This window comes from Oryx dammah, unplaced genomic scaffold (genome assembly GCF_014754425.2).
Source record: "Oryx dammah isolate SB20612 unplaced genomic scaffold, SCBI_Odam_1.1 HiC_scaffold_23, whole genome shotgun sequence".
NCBI classification, from domain to species: Eukaryota; Metazoa; Chordata; class Mammalia; order Artiodactyla; family Bovidae; genus Oryx; species Oryx dammah.
In genome coordinates this window covers 129,157,998-129,182,777 of record NW_024070207.1, presented here as the reverse complement: position 1 = coordinate 129,182,777, position 24,780 = coordinate 129,157,998, and the positions used below count along the sequence as shown (strand labels likewise).

The 24,780-nt window shown below is 43.3% G+C and overlaps 1 long non-coding RNA gene across 2 annotated transcripts in view; it reads left to right on the top strand.

Annotated features, from left to right (window-relative positions):
* The window catches only part of LOC120882401, a 24,992-nt gene extending 212 nt beyond the window's left edge, over positions 1 to 24,780 (top strand). Inside the window, exons 2-3 of one of the 2 annotated variants that reach the window (XR_005725499.1) lie at positions 21,960 to 22,058; positions 24,568 to 24,780. This is a non-coding gene — a long non-coding RNA (uncharacterized LOC120882401). Of the gene's footprint in view, positions 1 to 21,959; positions 22,216 to 24,567 lie in introns of those variants that run through there. The other variant, XR_005725498.1, reaches the window with a different exon arrangement.

Genomic DNA, 24,780 nt, shown 5'->3' with positions numbered 1-24,780 from the left:
GGAGGTAGCAGGGATGGTCTGATCTGGGAGGAGGTTTTCGGAGGGTGTATGTGTGTGTCTGTGTGTCTGTGTGTGTGTGTGTCTCGGAGGTGGCAGGGATGGTCTGATCTGGGAGGAGGTTTTTGGAGGGTGTGTGTGTGTGTGTGTTTCGGAGGTAGCAGGGATGGTCTGATCTGGGAGGAGGTTTTTGGAGGGTGTGTGTGTGTGTGTGTGTGTGTGTGTGTGTGTGTCTCGGAGGTAGCAGGGAGGGACTGATCTGGGGAGCGGTCTGGAGTGTGTGTGTGTGTGTCCCTTTGGTGGTTTTGTTATGTGGATCCATAATGTGAGCCACCTCCCTCCAGCTCAAAACTGCTCCATTTACTGGCTCTATTCCTGTTCTGTTTGGTCTCTGGATCAGCTTTACTGCATCTTACTTGCTTCTTATGCATTTTTTCCTGCTCTTGTAAGAGAGAAAGAGGGTGACCCAAACGGCTGTTGGGGCTTCTTGCATTTGACACCAGAGCTGACAGCTTATACTTGTCGTGTACGATATACATATAATTTCCATATGTCATGTGAGCAGATTGTGTGTGTTTGCGGGTTTGCGTGTGTGTCCGTAGGTGTCAACATATGTGCATACATACATGCATCCTTCAGTGTTTAATCCTCTTATAGTGTTCTGATGGAATAAGAGTGTGTTTTGATAAAAGTAAACATTTCTTTCTCAACTTTTAGTGATATTTCCCTGTCCTATCCTCTAGTGAGTTCAGAAGCATCCATTCTTCGGCACTCAGCTTTCTTCACGGTCCAACTCTCACATCCATACATGACTACTGGAAGAGCTACAGCCTTGACTAGGTGGACTTTTGTTGAGAAAATAATGTCTCTGCTTTTTAATATGATTTAGACCTCAGTTGTGTCCTTCTCTGTGCTTCCATGGACTATACCCCATCAGGTTTCTCTGTCCATGGGATGGTCTAGTCAAGACTGCTGGAGTGGGTTGCCATTCCCTTCTCCCAGGGATCTTCCTCACCCAGGGATCAATCCTGAGTCTCCTGCATTGCCAAAGATTCTTTACTGCCTGAGCCCCCAGTGAACCCTGGATCAGTTCATAGGATCCTGGTGTCAGTACAGTGTTTGCAGGTACAGGATGATTGACAGCTCATTTAGGAAGCTGTCACTGTTCCCAGAATCTAAAGAGGGGCTTCAGGCCTCATAATCTGCAAAGAGCAGAGGATGCTAGTACTTCCAAGGAGAGGCCATTCCCACTGCCTTCGGGAGAGCACACAGCCCGGCTCCCCATGGTGCTGAAGGTGCTTACAGTCTGAAAGATCAAGCATCCTAAATAAAGAACGTTCCAAGGGTTTAGCCAAAGCTCAGAGATTTGGTCCAAGAGCTGGGAATGGAATACTAGACTTAAATGACACGTAACAGCATAAATGTTTTAGTTCCTACATGGCCTTGGCCTGCAAATGGACTATAGTTGGCCAGCGTCAAAGGCACCAGTAATGAATGTTTCCATGGCTGAGTTTGTAGTAACAGGGTCCAGGACAGTGTTTAAATTCTCCCACTTGTACAGCAGAGTGTATCCTGTTGGACTTTGGACGCTAGTCTTCACAGGCAGTCTGGAAATGCTGGATTGTACGAGTGGATACACACAGAGGCAAATGAATACAGAGTAAGGGAGTGAGTCTCTTAAGAAATGCTGAAAGGCAAGACCTGGTATAATACAGATGGATTTATGTGTGTGTATATATATATGTATAAATGTGTGAATGTATGTATCTGTCATGTCAGTAGTAATATGGGAAAACCAATCATCACCACAAATCCAATAAATACCAATCATGAGGAAACTATAAATAGATTTATGATACTGGAAATAATGCTCTTGATGAAATGTACACATTACTTGAAAGATGTGTTACTAATCCTGATATAGGCAAAGATAATAATAATAATAATAACTTTTACTGTCCTTTAATCCCGAAAAGAAATTGAGTAGAATGCTTGATAAATTTTCAGGACAAGAAGATTTAATTGAAATATTTAAGAAGAAATGTTACTAAACTTACAGAAAGCCACCCACAGACTGATGATAATTTGAGTTCATACTAAAGTACTGTCCCCTCTAATTTGATCCTGAATCCTCTAGACACAATTGGGTACTTCTGACAGATTTTGTTAAATTCTATATACCCAGAGAAAACATTAATTCTCCAATGTACATGCACCCCAGTATACAGCAGCGCTAGTTACACCAACCAGGACATGGAAGCCATGTTAATGCTCACCAACAGAGGAATGGACAAAGATGTACTTACTGTTACTTAGTTGTAAGGTGTGCCCAACTCTTTGCCACCCCGTGGACAATAGCTCTCCCTGTTCTTATGTTCATGGGATTTCCCAGGAGAGAATACTCAATACACACAGTGGAATACTACTCAGTTGCAGCGCTGTGGATACACCTACAGAGAGTCATAGAGCATGAAGTTGGTCAGAAAGTGAAAAACAAATGCAGTATATTAACTCATAGGTGTGTGCAATCTATTACCAGGAAAGCAGTACAGATGAGCCTAGTTCCAGGGAAGAAGGAGAGGCAGAGACAGAGAGCTCCAAGGAGGAAGCGGGCAGGGTGGTGGTGGAGGGTTTGCGAGATTGGGGCAGACACTTATACACTGTTGATACTATGAATCAAATAGGTAACTAATGCAGACCTCCTGCATAGCTCAGGGAACTCTGCTCAGTGCTCTGTGTTGACGTGAGTGGGAAAGAAATCCAGAAAACGGGATATACGTGCATGTCCAGCTGATCCACCTTGTTGATGGGCAGAAGCTAATACAACACTGGAAAGCAACTCTATTCCAACAGAGACTTTATAACAGTTCTACATACAAATTCATGCATAGAAAGTATGCAGGCTTTGTCATTTACAAACATATGAACACACCAAAGAGCAGGCTTTGTTTTACACATACACGATAATTAAAATATAAAGAGGATTACATTTCTGATTAAGTCCTAATATTCATAGAGATTTCGTGAATTCATAGGGATCTAATTTATAAATGCAATGTTTATATTTTCCACTATGAGTGTGTCATAGCTGCTAGAACATCAAGTTTATTTCTTAATGTTTTGACACCACAGTCAACACACCGCTGAATGAGTTTTATCTGTATCAGTTGCTCTATAATTGCTTTAAATGTAATGCCTTACGAACGTGAGTGTCCTTCTAAGGACGTCTCTTGAGACTCAGTGGTTAGAACTCTGCACAGGTTCCATTCCCAGATGGTGAGATAAGACCCCACATGCCTTGTGGGCAAAAAACCAAAAGAGAAAACAGAAATGGTACTGTAACAAATTCAAAACAGACTTAAACATAGTCCACGTCAGAAAAGAACATCTTTTTTTTAAAAAAAGCAGTGAATGCACTTGTAGAATTTTTTGATGGATACAGCCTTTCAAAGAGACCATTCAAAACACATCTGTATTTTCTGTTTTTGAGTCCTACCATCTTCTCGTGGATTCACACTTAACTTACTTTTCCAACCCTCCTCACAGCATCACTCCAAACCTTCTCTTTGGAAACATTCCCTCCTGACCAAACAGGATGCCAAGCACACTCTAACTTTCCACCTTTCTTTATTCTCACCCTAAAGCTTCTAAACAGGGATTCCTTTGGCAATATTGATCCTTGTATTTGTCTTATTTCACAGGAAGACTCCTCCCGGGACGATGTCCTGAGTCTGTCTGCTTCCTGCTGAATTTTGAGGCTCAGGCTCTTGTTGGCATTAAGTCTGTGAAATCAGGTCAAAGTGTGGACCTGAGGCATCTTACAGAACACACTCTCTTTATGATGTACACGGAGGTAGATGTTTACTGGATATTGTACGGAATTTATTTTCTAGTAGTTTACTGTCAGACAAAGGAGAGATCAAGGCACGCTGCAGAGAAGGAAGCTTTTCTCTCCTGTGGTGCACACATCTTGAGAAGTACTAGTCTGGAGTTTTCCACTGTTGATGTTGTGTTTGGGTTCCAGCGTGGAATCATCTAACACTCACCAATTAGTGTCACGTGGAGGGGTGGAAAATTTCAATTCCTATTTAATTGATAGTGAAACGCTTTGATCAAGGGCTATTTCCAAGTGCTGATGGACTGAAATACCTTGGAAAGAATTAGCTGTCCAGCCTTCAGTAAAACTAACACTTGCGATGAAAACAAAACATGCATTGACCGATAAATGCCAGTACTGGAACATGTAAACAAAGGGGAACAGTGGCGAGACACAATGGGGCCTTTCTCTATGGGGCCTTTCTCTATGGGACCGGTCCTCTCCGACATTTCTAGGAAATTTCCTCCCATCTGCGTCAGCCTGCAAACCTAAAAGCTTCCACAAGTACTAGGAAGGTCACAGAAATTTCAGACAAATGCGCCACCCTTTGGAACTATGTGAAATGTACAACGTAGGTCCGCTGAACCTTGGTCATGAATCCTTGAAGGAACTTGGTGTTCTTTGTGGACAAGATTAAAAGTTTCCTTTTACTGTTTGGATAACAGTTGTGCAATCTTTGATAGAAAAACAATCATCATAGAGTAAAGGGAAAAGAAAGAGATAATTAAACTAGGAGAGAGAGGCTTCACAGTTACAGAAACCTGGACAAACTAGAGAAAGAGATGCCGGGGGCATGTACCAAGCATGGATTAGCATTGTTTGGGGAGAGGGGCTACAAGGATATTGTTTGAGTAAGACAGTTCTGTTTTTTATGTATCAATTTTTTTACCTACATTTTGGCAATACTGATGAAAAGAGACTTTGGAATAAAGGTCCTATGTCTTCCTTCATTTACAAAATAACAAGATTGCTACAACCTGTTGCAATCATCTCTTAGAGAAACTATGTTTACTCTCCCCTGGATTGGCTGTTACAAAGGACTTCCTAAGACGGGATGGTCCTAAGACACATTCCCAGGGGACGCGTGTTGGTAAGAATCCAAAAGGAAAACCTGGGGATGTTGGAGGAGCATAAAGAGAGACAGAAGGGTGTCAGCTGGGATCAGAACTCTGCTCGAAATTATCTGATTGGGGATCACCCTGGTGGACCAGTGGTGAAGAGTCCACACTTCCAATGCAGGGGTGCAGGTTTCATCCCTGAGTGGGCAACCCGAGATCCTGGTTGAGAAAAAAAATACAAAGAAGAGATTCTTTGGTTGTTTGAGTGACCTTGATAATAACTAGGCAGGAAGAGTTAGGAAATTTGCTTTTTTCTTCTTGTTGTTAGTCACTAAGTCATGTCCGACTCTCTGCCACCCCACAGACTGCAGCACACCAGGCTTACCTGTCTGTATTCTTTTAATATCCACAAATTAGAATAAAACTACTGTCTTGCTTTCTTCTTGGTCTAAGAAACACCTGAGTCAGTAAATAAATGATATATTATAGATCAGGTGGGTAAAGAGTGTCTGGAACGGGAGCCGTGGGAATGAGTTGCTGACATGCCTTCTTCAGATGAGGTTAAGGGGAATGTGAATGGATCCTGCCTGTAGTGATAACGAGGACGGAGCCCGCTGTAGGGTAGGAGGACGTGTTGAGTGCTTTGTGCTCACGTGCTCCTCATCTCAGAGAAGTAGGAGGCTTCCTCAGGTTCTCTTAGGAAATCATTTAACTATATGAAAACACACACTCAGTTTTACTTGTAGAAAATAAATTTTAAGCCATCTGCTGAAAGTTAAGAAAATGATACAGGAGCAGGAGGTGTGTGCCCTGCACAGTTTATCCTGTTTTGGATCTCAAGATAGAAAGGAAAAGAAATATTCCTGGCCTGAAATACTGGGTGTGTACACGTGATTTCTCACTCACTGTAAAGGTCAAACGTCCAGATTCACTTAAGCATCTCCTAAGACAATCCCTCCTATTAAAAGGACAAAATGCCTTGAATGCTCAGCCCTGCCAAGTCGGATATTGACGATCACTTCTCTGTGACCCTGGTCTTAGGAGGGACAACCGTTGGTTCATGAAATGTCACGGCCGACACAGCGAGCCTATAAAGAGTGGCACCAATCCCCACCCTCTCCAACCACCGGGACTCTCTCAGCCTCGACAGAAGCAAGACCACGAGACATAAGACGAAGGTTCTGTTCCTCTGTCTACTACTTTGGTTTGTGCTGCCCAAGAAGATGAAGCTCAGCCAAGTGTCCCAGAGGTACCAGGGATGGTCTGATCTGGGAGGCAGCCTTGGGGGGCGGGGGGCGGTGTGTGTGTATGTCTGTATCTCTCTTGTGGTTTTGTTATGTGGATCTATAAGCTGAGTCACATCCCTCTGAAGAAACACTACTTTGTTTCCTGGCCCTGCACCTGTTTTGTTTGGTGTCTGTTATATCTCTGGCTGGGTCTTAGCTGACTGTCATGCATTTTTCTCGCTCTTGGAACGGAGAAAGAGGTTCCGTCAAACAGCTGTTGGAGTTCTTGCGTTTGACATCAGAGCTCAAGCTATCTCAGAAGTGTCTCGATTGTGTCTTTTCTTCTGACTACATTTTTGCACCGTGTTATCAATTCTACTTTGCTTAGTCAAGACAGATAAGGTGTGCTCATTTGCGCAGGGGATGGGAAGGTCTTGAGGGATGATGCTGGATGAAACAAAAAGACAAGGACTGAAGTTTCTCACGGGAATTTTGCTGCTCGCTTTCAGGAGAATGGAGAATTGTGTACATTGCTTTCACTGACACAGAGAAGAGTAAGGAGAAAAGGTTATTCAGGGATTTCTTCTGTGAAGTTCATAAAGTGGTGTTTGATGAACAGGGCACAATAGACTTCTCCATCTGCGATGAGTAAGTAAAAATCACCCGGAAGGAAAACACAGGCAAACTCCGAGCCTGAGGGAGGGTGGGTCTCCCCCGTCTGCAGGGAGCTCTCTGGATGATGTGGAGAGCAGGACGCTCTGAGCTGTGGGGCTGAGCGGGGTCTCTGAGCTGAGGGAGTGGTGCATTTCTCCTATGAGTCCCAGGGCATGTTCTGAAGACTATGGTCTGAGAAAAGGGGGGATTCCAGAAGCTCCACTGAACTCAGGTCATCACAGAAAGAGGGACACGGCAGGGGGAAGAGTCTGGTGTCCTGGAAGCCGGTCCCCACCAGGGGCTTGACCCCTTCCTGCGGAATTTGTAAGAAACGGTTCCCACTGAGCACAGAAGCCAAGGGCAGGCAGAGAGCACACAGGGAGCTCTGCCCTTGGGGGCTTCCTCATGGGAGGTTTCATCACCACTGAGTTTACTAAAGTCGTCAGAGTCCCAGGTACCGTTCAGGGATGTCCACTATACTGAGAAAGGTTCATTAACAACATGCAAACTAAGGTATGTATCAGTTCAGTTCAGTTCAGTTCAATCCCTCAGTCATGTCCGACTCTCTGCGACCCCATGAATCGCAGCACGCCAGGCCTCCCTGTCCATCACCAACTCCTGGAGTTCACTCAAACTCATCTCCATTGAGTCGGTGATGCCATCCAGCCATCTCATCCTCTGTCGTCCCCTTCTCCTCCTGCCCCCAATCCCTCCCAGCATCAGGGTCTGTTCCAATGAATCAGCTCTTTGCATGAAGTGGCCAAAGGATTGGAGTTTCAGCTTCAGCATCAGTCCTTCCAATGAATACCCAGGACTGGTCTCCTTTAGGATGTACTGGTTGGATCTTCTTGCAGGTATGTATATGGAGGAATAAAAACACTAAGGAAAAAAAATAAGAGTTTTCTGCTTGGAAAGGTTGGTTTCTAAATATATAAATGTATGATGTTTTTATAGTATATAATTGTGTATGTATATGGTTGATAGCATACTTACAATCCAATTACAACCGCACATGTAGATAGACACTCACAAACACAAAGACTCTCATACATGTTTTATCCTGGGATATTTTTGGTCTGTTTTCATTAATTTTTTTAGAATACCATATTATCTTCCTTTCTGCTGTTTCTACACTTTTTGAGCTCTATATTTGAATTTTGAATGCACTGAAGTGTATTCATGTACACAGTTATGGAGGGCAATAGTTTAATGTGCTTTGAGTGGTGTATACCTTTTTCACGACATCACAGTTCAGATCTCAAATTCCTCCATTTCTTTAAAAAAAATCTCCCTTTCCTTGCCATGAAATTCTACCCCTAGCGCCACAGGTAACAAGAGAGCTCCTTATTCTCTCTTCTTCTAGAACTTCAGAGGCTAAGATTATGAGTCCTGGTTGATTTGCCCGGCTCCTATCACTCAGAAAAATGTAAAAGTGTATCTCTGTGTGTGCATATGCAGAGTCACCTTTTTCAAGCCAAGTGAAAGGATACTGCTTGCACAGCCACAGTTTTGTATGTGTTATGCATGCTCAGTTGCTTCAGTCGTGTCAGTCTGTGACCCCCGTGGACTAGAGCCCACCAGGCTCCTCCATCCATGGGGATTCTCCAGGCAAGAACACTGGAGTGGCTTGCCATTTCTTTCTCCAGGGGACCTTCCTGACCCAGGGATCAAACCCGGGTCTCCTGTGGCTTCTGCACTGCAGGCAGTTTCTTTACCCCTGAACCACTGGGGAATATTTTGCCATTATTGGAAAGTGGTTTTGTTCCCACTTTGTGGTGATTTTGAATAACTAAATGCATTTTCATAATGACGAATGACAGTGAAGACAATTCATGGTGCCCTTTCTTTTCCAAGGTGTCTGTTCATAAATTAACCCAATTTGTATTGGGTCATTTCCCTTTTAATATCTCTTTCTTGTGCCTGCATCCTATCTGCCGCGACTCCTTTCCTCTCACGTGACATATACGAAGTCAGTGGAAGTCTTCTGGTATATGGCTGATAGCTTATACGTATCATATATATATGTGTGTAATTTCCTTATGTCATATAAACATATCATGCGCTTGTGTCTCTGACTGTGTGTGTGTTTGTGTCAATACGTGTACATACATCCATGCATCTTGCAGTCTTTAATCCTCTTATGGGGTTGTGACGGAAAAAGTATGCGCTTCCATAAAATTAAACATTTCTTCCTCTAACTCTTAGTGATTTTTCCCTATTGCATTATCAAATGAGTCAGGGTCGTGAGGACCCCCAAGGTCTGTCAGGATGTCTTCAGTTCAGTTCAGTTCAGTCGCTCAGTCGTGTCCGACTCTTTGCAACCCCAGGAATTGCAGCACGCCAGGCCTCCCTGTCCATCACCAACTCCTGGAGTTCACTCAGACTCACGTCCATCGAGTCAGTGATGCCACCCAGCCATCTCATCCTCTGTCGTCCCCTTCTCCTCCTGCCCCCAATCCCTCCCAGCATCAGGGTCTTTTCCAATGAGTCAACACTTCGCATGAGGTGGCCAAAGTACTGGAGCTTCAGCTTTAGCATCATTCCTTCCAAAGAAATCCCAGGGCTGATCTCCTTTAGGATGGACTGGTTGGATCTCCTTGCAGTCCAAGGGACTCTCAAGAGTCTTCTCCAACATCACAGTTCAAAAGCATCAATTCTTTGCTGCTCAGCCTTCTTCACAGTCCAACTCTCTGTTTCCAGGAACTGTTTTTTATTTTTGTTTGTTTGTTTGTTTTGTTTTTTAAAGGGTGTATCCTTTTAATCATTTTCTAAAATTCTAGATTACCGCATGTTTCTTCAGCTCTTAGCATGGCTTGCTTTGTATCTGCAGCTTATCTTTGGAACCTTGGCTCAGATTTCATGTGTAGACAAGCTGTCCTTGTCAGTAGACAGTGACTTCACCTTAGAGAGTATATCCCCTTGGAATACCACATTGTTCACACTCACCAAAGTGACACCTCACACTTAATCTCTGGGGTGAAACAGAATCATCACTATATGTCAAATTTTTCATTACTGTAATCACCCACCTTGAATATCTTTTGTTTTCCAGGTTGAATGGAAACCGGGAAACAAAACCTGTCACAGGAAAAAAACAGGAGGATGGCATTCATGTTGTTGACGGTAAGTATGAGTGTTTCACTGAACAGTGTATGTTTAGGTGGAAATCTTGGCACAACTTGCTTGGATAACACCATGCCCCTGAACTCTACTTTTACTACCAATCAGACCTGTGAGTAGGCTGCAGATCCTAAGATTTCCAAACACATTAATTTCTCATGAAAAAGAGTATCACACAGATGGCTTGGAGGTCTCCTCCCAATTTTGAGTGTTACTCAGTGAGACAGAAGTGCCTCGTGGTTATAGACCATGCAGTCATGAAGAGCTAGACATGACTGAGTGACTGAGAATGTACACTCTCAATGAGAGTAATATGTGTAGGACTGTAGTTCACACGATTCTAATAGAAAATTTACAACAGACTTATGAGTCGACAACTCAAATGTGTATCTTGAGCTTGCACATCAGTGCGTCCAATTTTTAAAAACAACCTTTAAATATCTTATTTCATTCAAGATCCAGTGGATTAACTTTAATGCCAGGAAATCATCCTAAGTTCAACTGTAAAAGTGACTTCTGTGCAAATCCATGGGGATGCTGGCGAAGATTCACATCTCTAACTTCTTTCAGTTCACTCAGTCGTGTCCGACTCTTTGCGACCCCATGAATTGCAGCACGCCAGGCCTCCCTGTCCATCACCAACTCATGGAGTTCACTCAGACTCACGTCCATCGAGTCAGTGATGCCATCCAGCCATCTCATCCTCTGTCGTCTCCTTCTCCTCCTGCCCTCAATCCCTCCCAGCATCAGAGTCTTTTCCAATGAGTCAACTCTTCTCATGAGGTGGCCAAAGTACTGGAGTTTCAGCTTCAGCATCATTCCTTCCAAAGAAATCCCAGGGCTGATCTCCTTTAGGATGGACTGGTTGGATCTCCTTGCAGTCCAAGGGACTCTCAAGAGTCTTTACAATGGCCCTAAACTAATTTTACACGGCCTAGGAAGTACAGCAGTGGCCACAGGACAGGAAAAGGTCAGTTTTCACTCCAATACCAAAGAAAAGAAACGCCAAAGAGTGTTCAAACTACTGTACAACTGTACTCATTTCACACACTAGCAAAGTAATGCACAAAGTAGTAATTCTCTAAGCCAAGCTTCAACAGTACATTAACCAAGAACCCCCAGATGTTCAAGCTGGATTTAGAAAAGGCAGAGGAACCAGAGATCAAAGTGTCAACATCCACTGGAGCATCAAAAAAGCAAGAGAATTCCAGAAAAATATAAATTTCTGCCTGATTGACTATGCTAAAGCCTTTGACTGTGTGAATAACAAAAAACTGGAAAATTATTAAAGAGATGGGAATACCAGACCACCTGACCTGCCTCCTGAGATATCTGTATGCAGGTCAAGAAGCAACAGTTAGAACTTGACATAGAACAATGGACTGGGTCAAAATTGGGAAAGGAGTACGTCAAGGCTGTATATTATCACCTTGCTTATTTAACTTCTATGCAGAGTACATCATGAGAAATGCTGGGCTGGAGGAAGCACAAGCTGGAATCAAGATTGCCGGGAGAAATATCAATAACATCAGATAGGCAGTTGACACCACTCTTATGGCAGAAAGAAAAGAGGAACTGAAGAGCCTTTTGATGAAGGTGAAAGAGGATAGTGAAAAAGTTGGCTTAAAACTCAACATTCCAAAACTGATGATCATGGCATCTGGCCCCATCACTTCATGGCAAATAGATGGGGAAATAATGGAAACAGTGACAGATTTTATTTTCTTTAGCTCCAAAATCACTGTAGTTTGTGGTTGCAGCTGTGAAATTAAAAGATGCTTACTCCTTGGAAGAAAAGCTATGACAAACCTAGATAGCATATTAAAAAGCAGAGACATTACTTTGCTGACAAAGGTCTGTCTAGTCAAGGCTATGGTTTTTCCAGTGGTCATGTATGGATGTGACAGTTAGACTGTGAAGAAAGCTGAGTGCCAAAGAATTGATGCTTTTGAACTGTGGTGTTGTAGAAGACTATTAAGAGACCCTTGTACTGCAAGGAGATCCAAGCAGTCCATCCTAAAGAAATCAGACTTGGGTGTTCATTGCAAGGACTGATGCTGAAGCTGAAACTCCAATACTTAGGCCACCTGATGCGAAGAGCTGACTCATTGGAAAAGACCCTGATGCTGGGAAAGTTTGAAAAGCAGGAGAGAAGGGGATGACAGAGGATGATATGTTTAGATGGCATCACTGACTCAATGGACATGAGTTTGAGCTAGCTCCAAGAGATGAAGAAGGACAGGGAAGCCTGGCATGCTACAGTCCTTGGGGTTGCAAAGAGTCAGACACGACTGGGTGACTGAACAACAAAAGGGTATATATGTGCCTACAGTTTAAGCATATCAGCTCAACTTTATGAGAAGGTGAGAATAAAAAAGTCTTGCTTGCTTTCCTTGTTGTCATAACAACTGTAGCTTTCAACCCATCCATGGAGTGAGACACAGATCAACACAGGATGTACTGTTTCCCTGACAGTAAATACATCTAACTGGCAACAAAGCCAGGTTTGTATATATGTACCTTTTCTCTCTCTCCCAGATGAAGGTACAACAAAATTTAAAGTTACGCATGCTTCCGACACCGTTCTAGTACTGTGTGTTGCCAAAGTGGATGAAAATGGGGAGAGACACCATGGGCTATCATATTGGCTGGTATGTATGATATCCTCATATTCACATCAACATTGTTATGAGACACTTTCATTGTCAGAACTTTTATCGATAAAATCAATAGGTGGTGACAATATCCATTATGCAGTCTACGGGACCGAGGTGTTTATGTTCAGTCAGGTAAGAACCCCGGAATGAAATCTACCAACAAAGAGGAGGAGTTTTTAGGGGTGGGGAGGACCAGATCATCAGAAATTTCTAAATAATTCTCATATGTTGACATTAAAAAAATTAAGAAACTCAGTTTTAGTAGAAATGGGTTTTTAACATTAAAAATTCTTAATTGGAGGATATTTATAATACTGTTTTTCTCCAGTTTTTTTTTTTTAACACTTCAGTTCATTTCAAGCCATGGTTATATTGAGACTTCTCTCAGTTTTTTTCAGTTTATACCCACTTCTCAATGTACTCTAAGCCTTGGAACAGGAACTTTAATCATAAATCTTCATCCTGTTCAGGTTTTCAAATGTATTCTTCTTATGAATATTGACATCAGCCCAAATACTCCCCTAGAGGCACTGGGAGGTGTGAATACCATTGGAAGAACATATGTCTATTTCAAGAAAGGTACTGGGTATAATGGTGTGTTAATTGAAGAATAAATCATCTCCCATTATTATGTGCGATGTGGTGAGAGTGTGTCTGTCAGGGGAGAACCCTCTTTGCTATTTATTTGGGTCCAGAATAAGGTAAGAGTGGCGGATTTGGTAAAGGAACAAGTTGGTGTCATGCTGTGATAGATGGAGCCCCCAAAGCATGGAGCTCCTGGGAATCTTTGAGGTCCTGCTGTTGATTCAGTGGGGAGGTGGCAGGGTCTAGTTCCAGAGTTTGATGAGGATTCATTCTTAAGATAGACCGCAGACATCTGAGTCATGGGAAATGGAAACTGTCTGGGGCTTCATTTATAGCTGTGAAGGTCTATCTGAGTTGGACTTTCAAATTTTTGTTCTGCATTCAGAAATTTCCCTGAGTCCTCATGGGCAAGCATTCTGCTTTCCACATACTCTTTTTCAGTTAAAATAAATGATATTGAAGAGGAAGCCTTGGAGATATTCAATAAGCTGGAAAGTGAAAAAGGAACTAAAGATGAAAATGTTGTGAATTTCATCGAGATTGGTGATGGAGTTATACTTTTTCCTAAATATTCACCCAATATGTAAACCTATTATCAGGAAATGAATCAATTCATTTACAATTTCTTTCTCCATAAATAATCTTTTACATAATCCCTGCTGCTACGGCTAAGTTGCTTCAGTCGTGTCCGACTCTGTGTGACCCCGTAGACGGCAGCCCACCAGGCTCCCCTGTCCCTGAGATTCTCCAGAAAAAATACTGGAGTGGGTTGCCATTTCCTTCTCCAATGCATGCATGCATGCTAAGTTGCTTCAGTCATGTCTGATTCTGTGTGACCCTATGGACAGCTGCCCACGAGGCTCCTCCATCCACAGGACTCTCCAGGCAAGAATACTGGAGTGAGTTGCCATTTCCTTCTGGTTTTTCCTGTGGTCATGTATGGATGTGAGAGTTGGACTGTGAAGAAGGCAGAGCGCCAAAGAATTGATGCTTTTGAACTGTGGTGTTGGAGAAGACTCTTGAGAGTCCCTTGAACTGCAAGGAGATCCAACCAGTCCATTCTGAAGGAGATCAGCCCTGGGATTTCTTTGGAAGGAGTGATGCTAAAGCAGAAACTCCAGTACTTTGGCCACCTCATGAGAAGAGTTGACTCATTGGAAAAGACTCTGATGCTGGGAGGGATTGGGGGCAGGAGGAGAAGGGGACGACAGAGGATGAGATGGCTGGATGACATGACTGACTCGATGGACGTGAGTCTGAGTGAACTGCGGGAGTTGGTGATGGACAGGGAGGCCTGGCGTGCTGCAATTCCTGGGGTCGCAAAGAGTCGGACACGACTGAGCGACTGAACCGAACTGGAACTGTCTTCCCTGGTCGCTCAGACGGTAAAGCGTCTGCCTACAATGTGGGATGTCCGGGTTGGATCCCTGGGTCAGGAAGATCCCCTGGAGAAGGAAATGGCAACCCACTTCAGTACTCTTGCCTGGAAAATCCAATGGGCGGAGGAGCCTGGTGGGCTACAGTTCATGGGGTCGTGAAGAGTCAGACACGACTGAGCAACTTCACTTTCACTTTCTTTACTTAAAAAAATAAAAAACAACCTGGAAATAGTGTGGAATGATAGTAATCATTGGATCTTTTTCCCTGTCCTTTTGATCTTCCCACAGATGACTGTCCTCCCCGTGGATGACAAGGCCCAAAACAAGATCATGTAAGCGAAAAGAGTTTGTTAATAATGTTGTTCCATAAAATACACAATAAGGGCATATGATGACTTTATACATGTCAAATTTCTTAGGTAATGGTTTTTTATTTCTAACAACTTAAATTCTATCCCTGGAGAACTTTTTCTGTTACATTACATAATATCTCTTCTCTGAAGCCATATTAAATGGCAATTGGGTTGGTTGACTACTACTGGGCATTATGGTGAGAAAGCCTTCACCTGCAGAAATCTTGCCGAGCAGAGTCATCACAGAGAAGCCAGAATCCCCACAAGTTGGTGGAAACTAATTACTGTTCCCGTCAGTCCTGACCTCAAGGTTGTCCACACATTTCCCTCCTCCAGGAGAACTGGATTAAAGAGAGCTCAATATTTTGCAAGATCAGTGTTTAATTGCACATGAATTTGACAGAACCTAAAGGCTTTCCAATCATACTATCTGAAGCATATATTTGAAATATTCTCTCCATCAGAAGCTGATTTTCTTAAAATGAAATCTTTAAACTTTCTACAATAAGCCTCAGAAAACAACAGCAATCTAGGCTAAAGTGGCTTTTAATTTTTTGTTGAGGAAAAAAATGAAAGAAAAAGATTAAAGGTTGTTGCTGAACTAAAAGACGCTGGGATTCTTGGCCTCCAGAGGAGAATTCAATCTGGGGCCAGAGATGAGGCTTGATCACTCAGAGCTTTTGTGTAATAAAGTTTTATTAAAGTATAAAGGAGATAGACAAAGCTTATGACATAGGCATCAGAAGAGGGCAGAAAGAGTACCCCCCTGCTAGTCTTCAGCTGGATGTTATGTAGTCACTCAGTTCAGTTCAGTTCAGTCGCTCAGTCCTGTCCGACTCTTTGCAACCCCATGAATTGCAGCACGCCAGGCCTCCCTGTCCATCACCAACTCCCAGAGTTCACTCAGACTCACGTCCATTGAGTCAGTGATGACACCCAGCTATCTCATCCTCTGTCGTCCCCTTCTCCTCCTTGTCCCCTTCTCCTCCTGCCCCCAATCCCTCTCAGCATCAGAGTCTTTTCCAATGAGTCAACTCTTCACATGAGGTGGACAAAGTACTGGAGTTTCAGCTTCAGCATCATTCCTTCCAAAGAACACCCAGGGCTAGTCTTCAGAATGGACTGGTTGGATCTCCTTGCAGTTCAAGGGACTCTCAAGAGTCTTCTCCAACATCACAGTTCAAAAGCATCAATTCTTTGGCGCTCAGCTTTCTTCACAGTCCAACTCTCACATCCATACATGACCACAGGAAAAATCATAGCCTTGACTAGTCAGGGAGGCCTGGCGTGCTGCAATTCATGGGGTCGCAAAGAGTCAGATATGACTGAGCGAGTGAACTGAACTGAACTGAGGAACGTAACGGACATGTCACTTCTCTATTTTTTTTCACATTTCTCTTTTCCTCTCCACCTGGAGAGCTTCGAGGGGTCCTCAATGGCAAGCTCAAATGAAGCTCTGAGTGGTGAGGATTTCTAGCAGGAAACCTTGAGCTCTAGTATAGATGTAACCTCCTCTGCTCACATGGAGTGTTTACCCTTTGCTTGGGCTGTGTCCACCTCAAAGTGTTTCTCTGACATTTACTGGAAAATTGTAAATCTGTCCTGAGTCACACTAATGAGGTACCTTTGGAAGCTATGTTGAAATGTACAACCTGAGTGACTATTTCTGAGGAATTCCTACTCTGTGTTATCCTGCTTCTAAGTGGGTGTTCCTAGAGAACGAGACAGAGGTCTTCCTTCCATGCTTATACATTCTTGTTTGTCTAACGGGGCTACCCTGTGGCTTTAATGGCAAAGAATCTGCCTGCAATGCAGGAGACCCAGATTCGATTCCTTCTTCCCTTGAAGAAGGGAATGGCAGCCCACTCCAGTATTCTTGCCTGGAGGAGTCTGGTGCGCCACGGTCCATGGGGTTGCAAAGAGTCAGACATCAGTGAGGGACAAACGCTGTCATTTGTCTACATGAACCTTGATGTTTCTCTTTCCTTGTCACCACAGGTCTCAGGGAAATCACAGTTGGGGTGTAGGGTGTCTTCTAAACACACCTGGGCCAGTGACCTCAAGCTTTCTAGAACCTTCTTCCTTGTCCACTGGACAGTGTTGACTGGGACCCCTTCTTTCAAACCCACACTCCCATGCATGTGACTAATGAACCTTGGACATGGCTCTGGATTCAGGGTTCTTAACAGCTCCTTTGGTCCTTCTTTTCAGCAAGCATTGCCCCTGTTGTACACATGCTTGCCCAAATCTGCCCATGAAAAACACCACCCCGACTCCCCCCACCACCAGGAAACAGCCTGAATCAGGACTGCCTGGTGGCCCCGTGGTTAAGACTCCACACTTCCACTGAAGAAGGTGCTGGTTCCATCCCTAGTCAGGGAAATAAGATCACTGGTTGAGAAAAATTATAAAAAAACAGATTCTTTGACTGTTTAAGTGACCTTGAAACTAACTAGGTATTTGTAAAGTGAAAGTGTTAGTGGCTCAGTTGTGTCCGACACTTTGTCACCCCATGGGCTATATATAGTCCACGGAATTCTCCAGGCCAGAATACTGGAGTGGGTAGCCTTTCCCTTCTCCAGGGGATCTTCCAAACCCAGGCATCGAACCCAGGTCTCCACCCTGCAGGCGTATTCTTTACCAGCTGAGCTGCAAGGGTATTTAGAGTTAGGAAATTTGCTTCTTCCTTCAAAATTCTAGGAATTACAAGAACTACTGTGTTGTTTTCTTGCTTGCCTGAGAAACAACTAAGTCAATGAGTGAATGGTACATTACAGATGGGATGGATAAAGGGGTGTCTTCACAGGGAGAGATGAAAATGTGCTGCTGACATACCCTTTCAGAGCACGTTCAGGGGCACTGCTCAGATCATGCTCTTAGTTATACGGAGGACAGAGCCTTCCCTGGGGCAAGAGGAGGTGATTAACTTTGTCCTGATGTCCTCGTCACTTCAGAGAAGTAGGAGGCTTTCTAAGGTTCTCTCAGGAAATCATTTAACTTCATGAAACCACACACTCAATTTTACTTTAAGAAAGTAAATTTTAAACCACTTCCTCAATGTTAAGGAAACAATATGAAATTATACAGGAGCGGGAGATGTGTGTCCTGGACAGTTTATCCCATTTTGGATCTCAAGATGGAAAGCAAAATAAATCCTCCTGACCTGAAATATGGGAAATGTATTGTGATTTCTCAGTCACTCTAAAGGTCAACTGTCCAGATTCACTCAACCTTCTCCTAAAGCAATCTGCATGATTCAAATACAAAATGCCATGAGAGTGCATCCATGCAAAGCAGGATATTGAAGATGACTCCTGTGTAACCTTGCTCTTAGGAGGAACAACCATTGGTTCATGACATCAAGCCAACATAATGATCCTGTTAAAGGTGGCACCAATTCCCACCCTTTCCAACCTCTGGGACACCCTCAGCCTCGACAGAAGGACCACAGGAGACGTGAGATGAAGGTTCTCTTCCTCACTCTTCTCCTTGGTGTGGTTTGTGCTGTCCAAGAAGAGGAAGTGTGTGTGTGTGTACACACTTGTGTGTGTGTGTGTGTGTGTGTGTACACTTTCTGGTTTTGTTACGTTGGTCCATAGGCAAGTTGTGTCCCTTCAACTCAACTTTGCTCCAATCAGTGGCTCTAGACCTCTCCTGTTTGGGGTCTGCCTCATCTCTACTGTGTATTGACTCTCATGTATTTTTCCTGCTCTTATAATAGAGAAAGAGGATCAGCCAAACAGCTGTTGGAGTTCTAGCATTTGACATCAGAGCTCAAACTGTCTCAGAAATGTCTCCATTCCTTCTTTTACTCTGATTTTGATTTCTACATTATTTTATAAATCCCTCTATCTTCATTGAATTTACACAATGGGTGCTGATTTGTAGAACAGGTGGGAAGCTCATGCTGGATGAAATAAAAAGACAAGGACTAATTTTCCAAGGGGGATTTTACTTTTAGTTTTCAAGACACCGGAGAACTCTGTACATTGCATCCGCTGACCCAGCGTTTACCCACAACACATCAACCCACCATTCAGGGTTTAAGTGTGTGATGTTGTGTTTGATGATGAAAAGAGCACGCTAGACATCTACTTCTGGGTTGAGTAAGTAAAAATAACCCAGAAGGAAAACATCTATAAACCCCGAGCCTGAGGGAGGGTGTGTCTTTCCTGTCTGCAGGGAGCTCTCTGGGTGATGTTGAGAGAAGGACGCCCTGAACTGTGGGGCTGAACAGGGTCTCTGAGCTGGGGGGACAGGTCCCCTGTGAGCCTCCAGGGAATGTCCTGGAGCCTAAGCCTAGAGGGAGGTCCCAGAAGCTCCACTGGCATCAACTCATTAAAGGAAAGAGGGACACGGCAACAGGGAGAGGCTCGTGTCCTGGAGCCCACAGTCCCCACCAGGGGCTTGACACCTTCCTGCGGAATTTGTAGGAGACGGTTCCCACTGAGCACAGAAGCCAAGAGCGAGGTGGGTGGGAGGGGGCTGGGGAGGGCACACGGTGAGCTCTGCCCTCAGAGCGTCCTCATGGGAGGTTTCATCACCACTGAGTCCATTAAAGACTCATAGCCCCAAGGACCACTCAGGGAATGCCCACTACTTTGCAGACGGTTTACTAAGAACACGCAAACTCAGGGATGTATATGGAGGAATAAAAACATTCACAAAAAATAAGTTTCTGCTTTGAGAGAGTGACTTATGGATATACAAACATACATATGTTTATATATTATATATCATATATGTATATATTTGATAGTATGCTTACTGGCTTCCTAAGTTAATTTGGTTGTGTCCGAATCTTTGAGACCCCATGAACCACAGCACTCCAGGCCTCCCTGTCCATCACCAACTCCCAGAGTCCACCTAAACCCACGTCCATCGAGTCGGTGATGCCATCCAACCATCTTGTCCTCTGTCGTCTCCTTCTTCTGCCCTCAATCTTTCCCAGCATCAGGGTCTTTTCAAATGAGTCAGCTCTTTGCATCAGGTGGCCAAAATATTGGAGTTTCAGCTTCAGCATCCGTCCTTCCAATGAACACCCAGGACTGATCTCCTTTAGGATGGACTGGTTGAATCGCCTTGCAGTCCAAGGGACTCTCAAGAGTCGTCTCCAACACCACAGCTCAAAACATCAACTCTTTGGCACTCAGCTTTCCTTATAGTCCAACTCTCACATCCATACATGACCACTGGAAAAACCATAGCCCTGACTAGGCGTACCTTTGTTGGCAAAGTAATGTCTCTGCTTTCTCATATGCTGTCTAGGTTGGTCAAATTTTTCTTCCAAGGAGCAAGTGTCTTTTAATTTCATGGCTACAGTCACTATTTGCAGTGATTTTGGAGTCCCCCCAGAATAACATCTGTCACTATTTCTATTGTTTTCTCATCTATTTGCCATGAAGTGATGGGCCTGGATGCCACAATCTTAGTTTTGTGAATGCTGAATTTTAAGTCAACTTTTTCACTTGCCTCTTACATTTTCATCAAGAGGCTCTACAGTTCATCTTCACTTTCTGCCATAAGGGTGGTGTCATCTACATATCTGAGGTTATTGATATTTTTCCCAGCAATCTTGATTCCAGCATGTGCTTCATCTAGTCCAGCATTTCTCATGATGTACGCTGCATATAAGTTAAATAAGCAGGGTGACAGCCTTGACGTACTCCTTTCCCGATTTGGATCCAGTCTGTTGTTCCATGTCCAGTTCTAACTGTTGCTTCCTGACCTGCATACAGATTTCTCAAGAGGCAGGTCAGGTGGTCTGGTATTCCCATCTCTTTCAGAAATTTCCAGTTTGCTGTGATCCACACAGTCAAAGGTTTTGGCATAGTCAATAAAGCAGAAGTTGATATTTTCTGAAACTCTCTTGCTTTTTCCATGATTCAGCAGATGTTGGCAATTTGACCTCTGATTTCTCTGCCCTTTCTAAACCCAGCTTGAACTACATGTTCACGATTCACGTACTGTTGAAGCTTGGCTTGGAGAATTTTGAGCATGACTTTACTAGCGTGTGAGATGAGAGCAGTTGTGCGGTAGTTTGAGTATTCTTTGACATTGCCTTCCCTTGGGATTGGAATGAAAACAGACCTTTTCCAGTCCTGTGGCCACTGCTGAGTTTTCCAAGTTTGCTGGCATATTGAGTACAGCACTTTCACAGCATCATCTTTGAGGATTTGAAATAGTTCAACTGGAATTCCATCACCTCCACTGGCTTTGCTCATAGTGATGCTTCCTAAGGCCCACTTGATTTTGCATTCCAGGGTGTCTGGACAGATGGTTGGATGGCATCACTGACTCCATGGACATAGGTTTGGGTAAACTCCGGGTGTTGGTGATGGACAGGGAGTCCTGGCATGCTGCGGTTCATGGGGTTACAAAGAGTTAGACATGACTGAGACTGAAGTGAACTGAACTGATAGTGAGTCTAATTCTCGATTTTTTCATTTTATACCAGTTTCCCACTGCACTCTAAGCCTTGGAAAAGAAACTTTTATGATACATCTTTGTCCTGCTAGATTTTCGAATGCAATGTACATTACAAACAGCCCAAATAACCACAAAGAAGCAGTGAGAGGTGTGAATACTATTAGCACAACATGTGTCTCTTTCAGGAAAGGAATTGGGTGGAACAGTGGATTAAGTAAAGCACAGATCGTCTCCTGTTATACTGTCTGACGTGGTGAGTGTCTGTCAGGGAGGAACCCTGTTTCCTATATATTAGGGACCAGAATGTGACCTGAGTGGCAGGTGCAGATAACTAGGAAGTTAATCAAGGAGCAAGTAGGCTCCATACTGTGACAGATAGGGCCCCAAATTCAGGGAGCTGTTGCAAGTTTTGGGAGCCTGCTGTTTATGCTGGGGGTACCTAGTTACAGAGTTGGACAGGGAGTAATTCTTAAGACAGGCAGCATCTGTGTCATGGAAATGGTAACTCTTTGAGGCTTACTTCATAACAAGTGTGACTTGCACACTCAACTTCTTGTTTGGTATTCAGAAATTTCTACTGGTCGTAAAAGGGAAAAAGTCTGCTTTCTGTGCCATGGTTTTCAGTGAAAGTAAATATTGAAGCAGAAGCCTGGGAGAAGTTCTATGAGCTGATAGAAGCAAAAGGGATTAAAAGGAAAGATATTGTGAAGTTCATCAACAGTGGTAGTGGAATTATAGTTTTTCCTAAAGATATCATTCACCTGATAAGAAAATATTCTATCAAACAAATCAACTTATTCAAAATTTCTTTCTGCACAAATAATCTTTTATATAATCCCCTTCTTGAAAAAAAAAAAAAAACCTAAAACACAAAATAGCCTTAGAAACACTGGGGAATGGTAGTAATCAGTGCATTCCCCCCTCCTCTCCTTTAGATTCCCCAACAGATGAGTATATTTCCTGTGGACTATGGATTTCAACACCCCAGTATAAGTGAAAATAGTCTGTTACTAATATTGTTTGGGTCTTTTCAAATGAGTCAGCTCTTCTCATCAGATGGCCAAAATATTGGAGTTCAGCTTCAACATCAGTCCTTCCAATGAACATTCAGGACTGATTTCCCTAGGATGGACTGGCTGGATCTCCTTGTAGTCCAAGGGCCTCTCAAGAGCCTTCTCCAACAGCACAATTCAAAAGCATCAATTCTTATGTGCTCAGCTCTCTTTACAGTTCAACTCCCACATCCATACATAACTACTGGAAAAACCATAGCCTTGACTAGATGGACTTTTGTTGACAAAGTAATGTCTCTGCTTTTTAATATGCTATCTAGGTTGGTCATAACTTTCCTTCCAAGGAGTAAGTGTCTTTTGATTTCATGGCTGCAATCACCATCTGCAGTGATTTTGGAACCCCCCAAAATAAAATCAGCCACTGTTTCCATTGTTTCCCCATCTATTTGCCATGAAGTGATGGGACCAGATGCCATGATCTTAGTTTTCTGAATGTTGAGCTTTAAGACAACTTTTTCACTCTCCTCTTTCACCTTCATCAACCCTGATGTTGGGAAAGATTGAAGGCAGGAGAAGGGGACAGCAGACGATGAGATGGTTGGAGGACATCACCGACTCAATGGATATGAGTTTGGGTAAACTCCGGGAGTTGGTGATGGACAGGGAGGCCTGGCCTGCTGCGGTTCATGGGGTTGTAAAGAGTCAGACACAACTAAGCGACTAAACTGAATATTGTTCCAATAATAAATCAATAAGGACACTTGGTGATTTCATACCTGCCAATTTTTGTATGTTATATATATATATTTGCCCAACACCTTACATTCTGTTACTAGAGAACTTTGTCACAGTAGCTGATTTCTCTTCTCTGGAGCCATATTAAACTGTCAATTGGTTGATTGATTAATGCTGAGCAGCTTTGGTAAGAGAGCTTTATCCTGCAGGGATCTTGCAGACCAGAGTCATCAGAGAGACACAGGAATCCCCACAAGTTGGGGGAAACTTGTGGGGATTCCCGTCCATCCTGACCTCATGGTTGTCCACACACATCCCTCCTCCTGGGAAACTGGGATTAAACACAACTCATATTTTTTTTTTTTGCAAGACCAGTGTTTAATCTCGCATGATTCTCACAGAACCGAAAGGCCTTCCAGCCACACTCTCTGAAACATACATTTGAATTCTATCCCCCATCAGAGGCTGATTTTCTTAAACTGAGATCTTTAAACTTTCTAGACTAAGTCAGTCTCAGAAAACGACACGGATCTAGGGTCAAGTGTGAGTTTTAATTTTCTGTTGAATTAAAACGTGAAAGAAAAAAAGCGAACAAAAACACTAGCTTCCAGGTGAGTATGATAAGAAAGAGGTGCTGTATGTATTCAATGGAATGTTACTCAGACATAAAAAAGAATGAAGTCATCCATGTGCACCAGCATGGATGGAGCTAGATATTGTCATGGCAAGTGTAGCAAATCAAAAGGGAAAGATAAATATCACTCGATATCACTTACATGCGGACTCTATAATATGACGCAGAGGAACTTATTTACAAAAGAGAAATAGACTCACAGACATGGAGAACAGACTTGTGGTTGCCAAGGAGAAGAGGGTTTGGGAGAGAAGGGAGAGGAGTTTAGGGCTGGCAGATGCAAATTATTATATATAGAATGGATAGACAAGAACTTTCAACTGTAGAGCACAGGAATCTATGTGAAATCGTCCGCAAAACCCTCAATAGGAAAGGAATCTGAATAAGAATAGATTTTAATGCATGTACATAGAAACCACACATTGTATTAGTATAAATACAGTTGTATTTATAAATACATTGTATTGATATTCAGTTTGCTGTACCCCTGAAACTAACACAATGTTATGAATCAACTATACTCCACTATAAAATAGAAATTAATAAATTGATTCTTGAAGCCCCAAAGCAAAAACCTTATGGGATTTAAGGCATATTCTCCCATCACAGAGTATGAATGTGCACTCTGAAATCATAGCTCCTCGAAGACAGCCCAGTGGGAAAGTCCACCCCATAAGTACATCCTTGGGAAAATTCCACACAGACCCCCACAGCACAGAGGTGTGGAGTCCTGAGGTCCACCAGGATTCTAACATTGGATCAGCTACCAGCTCCCTGTACCCTGGACAGCCTACTGCCTGAGGCTCACCCTTGTCAGACGTCTCAGTGGTCCTGCTTTATTCACCTACAGAAAGAGTCCCTGAGACCAGGCAGGTCTGTCTCTGCACAGAATCAAGATCAACAACACAAAGACAATCTTCCTGGTTCCTGATCAACATGATCCCTCACTCTTCACGCTCATACTCCCTTTCCCATCTCATCTCTCCTGATCACTAATCATGTCTGGTCTGGTGGGATTTGGTTTTTGAAGGTTTAAATAAATTGGTTAATTTACAGTCAACTT